Raw genomic sequence first — 7,392 nt, 5'->3', positions numbered from 1 at the left:
TGGAGCTATTCGGGGTCATTATCGCTGTTCCTAAGCAAGTTCATTCAAAAATGCTTGCCTTCGCGAATGAGTGAACCGCGGCGAGCCGGTGATCCACCAGGCCTCTGTGAGGCCCCTCGCTTTTGTGGGACGCCCTGACCAACAAGAGACCCCCGACGCTTGGATGAAGAGCTCCCTTGTGTCGGTGAGGCACTCCGAGCCGGCGAACCTCCAAGCTTTGGCGAGTGCGCGCCAGATTTGGTCTCCGCTGGAAGTCGCTCGCTGCGTGCTGGCGAAGCGCGCCCGGATGATCTTGCCCGCTGTTGTCCCTTCACGGGTGAACCTCCGGGCTTCGGCGCGCCCCTCGTTTTCGCAGGGGTGAGGTGGTCATTACTTACAACCTGGTCGGTGGCAGCGCCTGCGGACGTGGTTACCGACGTCTCCTGCCCCTTCCTAGAGCCGTCCACTTCCATTCGGAGCTTTGTAGTCTTCCGTGACTCTGCCATGGGTACCCTTCTCTACTTCGACTAGGCAACCTTTCTTTCCAGCATTGCGATGATGATGAGGAAACTAAGAAGCTGAACCTAAAAACTCCAACGAGGTGAGCAAGCCGCTTTACCGAAGAATGATAAAGCGTTCCATAAAAACAATGGAAACTGGCGACAAAAATTTCCTTTAAAAAATCGCACAGAAAAAGCCAAACCGGGAGCATTTCGATTTTATGGCAGTTTCTTAGTTGTGCATCCTAACCCACTTATTGCAGCATGCCTGTGCGCGCAATGTTCCATGATATGAGACATAGACTTTGCACAAAACATATATTGGAAAAAGCAGAAAAATACTCATTGAACACAGGTTTGGTACCTGGATGTGTAGATCTGTAACACATATTCCAAGCCTTTCTCCTCCTACGAGCCTGCCAGAAATGTCCTGACCATGGGAGCCAGCGTATACTGGTAAAAAGGGCGTGGGCTGCTAGCTGAGGCCAGGGCATTCCGCACTAGGGCCGCCTCTCGTATCACCCGGAAAGGTGGTTTATCATGGATAAAAGGCACCTTCGTCCAATTAATGTGCGCGCACCTTCTTGCAACTAACAGTATAACAAAGGGTGCGCAGCCTTCATGCATTCACGGCCATTCCCCCACGTGGCTATGGGATGTGATTATCGCGCCATATTCCATTCCAAGATACGCGCAAGGCCGGTACTTCCGGTGTGATGCAGTGCATCAATAGAGAGTTTTAGCAGTCCGTCTGTTCCTTCGTGAACGTAGTCACCGTGTTGACCGGGACTCGTCTGGGCACTTGAGCTTTCGTCGCGGTAGGGGTATTAGTTCCGCGGGCCCGCCCTCGCCATGCCCGTGCATTCGCCACGGTCGGATGCGCCTCCCCACCCTTTATCCTCGCCCTTCCGCGTGCGCATCATGCGCAGTCGGGTCCCGGTAATCACGGTAACTACGTACATGACGGAACAGAGGGACTGCTAAAACTCTCTAATAAAGACTGTTGATATTCTGCACCTCACCTTAACACTGACAGTAAAGATACCAAACCAACCTTGTTTACAAAAACACTGCGCGAAATTTAGCAAAGAGAACATTTTACAGTAACGAAGATTGTGGTTCTTGGAAAACATTTTGGCAACACTGAGGCTCAAACTTTCGGTGTTCTCTCCGAAATCCAGGGATATCTGTTTAGTCTAATCAGGCCTGACAGCGGTGTTGTTTTAGTACTTGCTTAAAAGAAAGGAAAGTGTGTTTCAAACAAACCAGTAGATAGAGCTGGATGCTTGCAGGAATTTCTAGTCTCGTACCAAATTAGGGACTATATCTCCCTACTATCGCTCCCCAGACGAACTGGAGCAACGTTTGCTTGCAATGAAGTGACGCTCCGCTTCCAAAATCTTTCGCAATCGATTAGCATATATACGTGCTGTATTTACGCCCCTTAAGTCATTTCAATGCACTATAAAGAAAATACGGCATGTGTCACAGGCAGTTCACTGTCACCTTGTTAGCTGACCCGCCCTAGTGAAACGTTATGTACGGAATTATAGGAATACAAATTCGTACTGAGTATTAAGCACCCAGGTGCAACTAATGCGGGTAATTTTTACAAAAAAAGAGACTCAGATGATTTGTCAGAATAGAAACGCTTGACACAGTTTTCGTGTTTACGCCTTAAAGCGCGAAATACGATAAAATATGTATCCCGTAAGTTTTCGGCATACTACATATGTACGAAATTCATAGGAATCATGATTGGCGTTTCTAAAGATCGGAAAGAGATAAAATCTGTGTCGAAATTTGGTAACGTAATATCGTGCTCTATTAGCATGCGCTCCGGACGCATATCCCCGTTTTTTGTTTCTGTGGTGTGTCACTAAACGTAAACAGTTTCTGTTCCCATAATTCCCTACATACGAACGTTTTAGGATGGTAATTTGTCAATCTGTATCGGTCATTACCCCGTAAGTATTCAGTTCCCTATATTCAAAAATGGAGGGGCAACATTTTCCACTTCGTATACTGCATGCATCACAAGTTTCAGGCCGCGGTGCTCCATACTCGTGACATAATGGGTGCATCCATAGAAAAAGACCTTGGTTGTGCTCCTGGACAATTTCAATCTTGCACCGGCCCCACCCTCGCTCATATTTCCGGGTCTCAAACGCTTCCAGGTCTTGTGACATACACTTTCATTGCCCAGGGGGTTTTCCATTAAACAAGTGCAACCGTTCTGGCAACGTACCCCGGACCTAAGACAACGTTCCCTCACCGTAAGAGCATCTGGTCATTCTGGCGTATTATTCTACCATAAACCTTCCATGTGGTCGCACAGCGAAGATGGGAAGTCACTGAGAGATATCTTCATGCTGCAGCGACAGCAAATAAGTTATTCTTGTTGATGATGCGCACCGGTGATGATGGAGCTGAAGACTTATTTTGTAACCACATGTATTTTTCTCTTTCTGGTTTCACTTCGTTGCAATTATACACCCCCAATGAATTACTTTTTCATGCACTGTACTTCCAACTCCCATCATACGTGGGTTTAACCCCATAAATTTCGTCGTTATGAGCCTATCAGTGGTATGGTGGTTATGGTAAAAAAATTTATTGAACCGAAGCTTAATACCAAGAGGTGCCGGCTGGGAGCACCGGCACACTGCAGTTTCCTGGTCGACGGCCAGAAGCCCATGGACCCTAGCGGCGAGTTCCGCCAGCTGGATAACACATTCTCGCACTTGTGCGTCGGAGCTGAGCAGAGTAGCCGTCCAGTGCTCTAACGTGGTGATAGACAGGGAAAGAGCGGGTGGAGGGGGGATTGGCAAGGCAAGCTCCCACTGTGCGGAGTGCGAGCTTGCCCTTCAGACACTGTGTGTTTGAAAGGTTCTTAACTGACCGCGCGGCAGCAGTTGCATCGCCTGCAGAGTGGTGGACCGAGACGAAGGACAGGTACGATACCTTTCAGGGTATCACCAAATATTATAGAAATTGTAGGGGGTGCTGGCACCTCCTCACCCCGAGCTAACCAGGGAGGAAGCGTACACGTTCAGACAGCTGCAGACAAATTCACTGATGACCGCGGACGTGATGAAGCACATACAGCCAGAACTCTATACGGACGACACGTGCGTGTTATGTAACAATGCTAGGGCCTCGACCGCCCACTTACTCTGGGACTGTGAAGTGCGACCTAACGAGGCGGCAACAAGGACAGACCTACCGCCGTGGATCCAAGAAGCAGTGCGCAGTAGTGACAAGGACACCCAACTATCAGCCGTCCAGCAGGTCCTGGCGGCCCTCGAAAAGCAGCACCGGAGCGAAAGCTGCGGGGCGACGCCCTCCCTTATGGGGCAGCGGCGTCCAACCCCGTAGGGAGTAGCGGAGGTGTGGTCCGAGTAGGTGTGACGTCGGGATCGACGAGTGGCTACGTCCGGGCGCAGTGTACACACTGTGTCTGTTGCAGGCATTCAGCAAAGTCTTTCTTCCTTCCTTCCTTATTGTTTGTATTTTTTTTCTACGTTTGTAATTTGTGATTCTCTTAGCAACCATTCATGTTATGTTTGATGTATGCGCATGCTCCCCCTATGTAATACCCTCCTACGGAGGGCCTTTAGGGGTACCTGAACAAATAAATGAATAGGGAAGCGGAAGTCGCAGCGCACCACCTGCACGTGTGGCAGTATCGCGTGGGGAAGTGGAGGTTTCACGACACCGGAACACGGAAGGTGTTTGCAGGGTCTGCAGTTGACGCCACTGGACAGACTGTCGGCGAGTGGTTTTGTTTCCACCTTCCGAGCCCTCGGTTTTCCGGTTAAATCCTTAAATACACCCAGGCCTGTGCTTTATTTGCGCTTAAGGTGACCACGCACGAACTCGTACATAGTCTGTTGCTTGCGGTGTAAAGGAAAATTGATCACATTTTCTTGTATTGTTGTGGTTTTTCTTTCATTAGCAAACGTTATCAAGCAGTAAAAATTCAACGCTTTGGCCTTCCTCTGTCGATGCCTGTGCTCATATCGCTCGTGGCCACGTCCCAGGGGCTTTGACACACAGGGGCGGTTGCGACCATTCACGCGTTTATTTCAGAGACCAGACGCCTGTGGTACCTAGGGTTGTCTGAATTGGTTGTAATTATTCAGGTCTTACTGCTCTTCAGATCAGTAAATTATGTTTGACTTTTTCGTAACAATTTGTCTACGAGTGATCCTAATTTTGGCCCTAAACGTCCTCACTCGATAAGTGTGATTGTCATTACCTGATTTTGCGTGATTTGCATTTCTTGATTTGAATGCTTGGCTTTGCGGCTTTTGCCCAGTCGCAAACTGTACACGGAAATTTTAGTCAAGCTATACAAACAGTTTTGCTCGGTAAGACAAGGCTATACCCCTCAAAAGCGCTCACACTTGCCAAAGAGGTGTGCCAAAAGAACTCGCTGTCGTATCAATTTATCAAGCTTACTTTATTTTGAAACAGTTCTTAAAGACCTCCATAGCGGGAAATTGAACCGGAACTCTGGTTTGAATGATCATAGGGTTTACGACACCATGAATAGCACAGCGCTGTCAGTAGTTCTTTTGACCGGCTTTCGTTTGACAGGTTGCATCATCCAACACCTGTTAAAGCCACCTTCCTCGCGGGGTAACACAACAAACCTCGGGCAGGAAGTTGGGTTGTGTTTGCACCACTACAAACACCTACGTACGAAAATCTACCGATGGAACAAAGAACATTCGGACACTTTCCAGTACACTTTCCTAAGAGAAAACACAAAGCTGTAAAAAAACAACAAAACTCGGACAGGAAGTTGGGTTATGTTTACATCCGTACAAACACCTGCCTAGGAGAATCTATCAATGAAACAAAGAACATTGAGACAATAGTACACTTCGCAATGGAGAAAACACAAAGCTGTAAGAGTCACTGAAAACAGCCTTTGTTGAACACAACAGGCGTAACACCACGATGATGTTCATGACAGAGCACATGGCGCTGACTTTGTGAACTTCCTTCGTGGTGGTATGGTACAGCTGGCCTGATGAAACCAGGATGCGACTTGCGCGTGACGTCATTGCAGGAGCCGCTAGACGCTGCTCCCGTAGCGGCCCTTGAAAATCTCGGCCATGCAGTACTGCCCGTACAAGTATACACATGTACGAGCTAGGCAATGCCGGGTGAGGCGCCGCCAAGGCAAGAAAACACAGCTGCTAGAACCGTACGCAGCATGGAGGAAATATTTTCTCTATGGTCGCAACAGGAGGTGAGTACCCCGTGGGGACCGCTGTGGCGCGGGTACTAGGCGTGGTATAGTATAAACTAACTCTTCTAGACGCTCTTTCATAACCAGCCTTTCACACTTCTTTGTAATTACAGTTTCTAAAATTACCACGCAGATTTTAATAGGCACTGCTACTTCATTTCTTGTCCTACCAGATATGTCGCAACCCTTCATGGCATCCCCTTCAGCAACCATAAATTTAGGCCAATTACAAAGAAAGTTTAAAACCAATTTGTTTGAAAGATGCGGCTTACGTTAAAGGGGTCGTTAATAAAAAGCACTTTCAGCGGTCATTGCACCGTCCTGCTCGTGTGTTGAAAGTGGTGCGCTCTACCTAAACCCATGTCCACCCTGAGTTGTTAATCTTCTACGTAGAGTGAAAACATGGTTTGAACATACATCTTTTGCAGCATTTTATTACACGATATGTGAAGGTGCTACTTGATTATTCTGCAGAACAGTGCAGATAGGGGCGTGTGAGGGTCCGAGGACACCGAAAATATGCGAGCCGTTACACACAATAAACAACTGAAAGAACCTAGAGCAGGGTTACAAATAGTGCCAGTTTAGCAATATGTAAATCCCGAAACAATAGACAACCTCTGCGGCTAGTTGACGGTCATGAATTGAATCAAACCTTCAATTTAGTGCGTATTTTTGTTTTATGCTCTTATGTGGTTTTTCATTTCGTTTACGACTGTACATCCGCCGGCAACAGAGTGTCCCAGTTTGTTTATTACGTAGGCATTTATATTTGGGGCCCTGCGCTTTATTGTCTGGTGAAGTGTGTTCAAAGTACTGCTTGAGGCACTGGTGCACAGCTAAGTAAGCAAAAATGACCAATAGTTTCGAATGGCCCTCTTCTAATCAAATATAGGCGTCGCTTTTAGCGCAGTCTAGTTGTTGCATGTCAGCAGCTATTGTTACGTTACACGCCGAACCTAGAGCATTCAAGGTAAACTCATTATTGCATCTAAGCAAAAGCTCCTTTTAGTGAAGAGAATCGGTATATTGCACAGCACATTGCGGATGGTAAAATACTACCACTTGCTTAATAATTTAAAAAAGACGCGCCTTTAGTTCACTCTGATTCTGTCCCTAGTTGCAACATATGAGTTTCACATCAAGTAAAAATTACACGACCCTGAGTGTGTCACGCTGAAAGCCGGGAAAGGCAACGATTTCGCAGTATTCATAGCGTTCTCTCATTAATAAACGCACGCTACGTGTCCGAACGTCTGTAGCGGCAGCGGTAAAGCGACACTGTCCGTGGCTAATAAAAGCTCTACAAACAAACTGTTGCTGCATGAAAAATGCTGAAGAAACTGCGCATGAAAGTAATGTTGGTTGCCGGGCTGGCTACAGAAACCTGCACGTTGACAACAGATAGTCTTAGTCAGACTTGCGGACTCTCCTTTAACGTCTTGTCTGCTTGCCAACGAAATTATCCATTAAATTATATGCCTTGCCCTAATAGAGTGAATTTCCTGTCTAGTTGGAGTGCACATACATGCCGCAGATGTACCCCTAGTCAGTTCAGTAGCCAACTAGGTGACAGTTCATTCTATTTTGCGGCCGATCAACTGTAATCAGCTGAAGATACGTGACACATTCTCAAAATATTCCGGCATG

Source organism: Haemaphysalis longicornis, unplaced genomic scaffold (assembly GCF_048455015.1).
Source record: "Haemaphysalis longicornis isolate Haplotype H1 unplaced genomic scaffold, Haemaphysalis longicornis Haplotype H1 scaffold_10, whole genome shotgun sequence".
Classification (NCBI taxonomy): Eukaryota; Metazoa; Arthropoda; class Arachnida; order Ixodida; family Ixodidae; genus Haemaphysalis; species Haemaphysalis longicornis.
Note: the sequence above shows the minus strand (reverse complement) of the source record.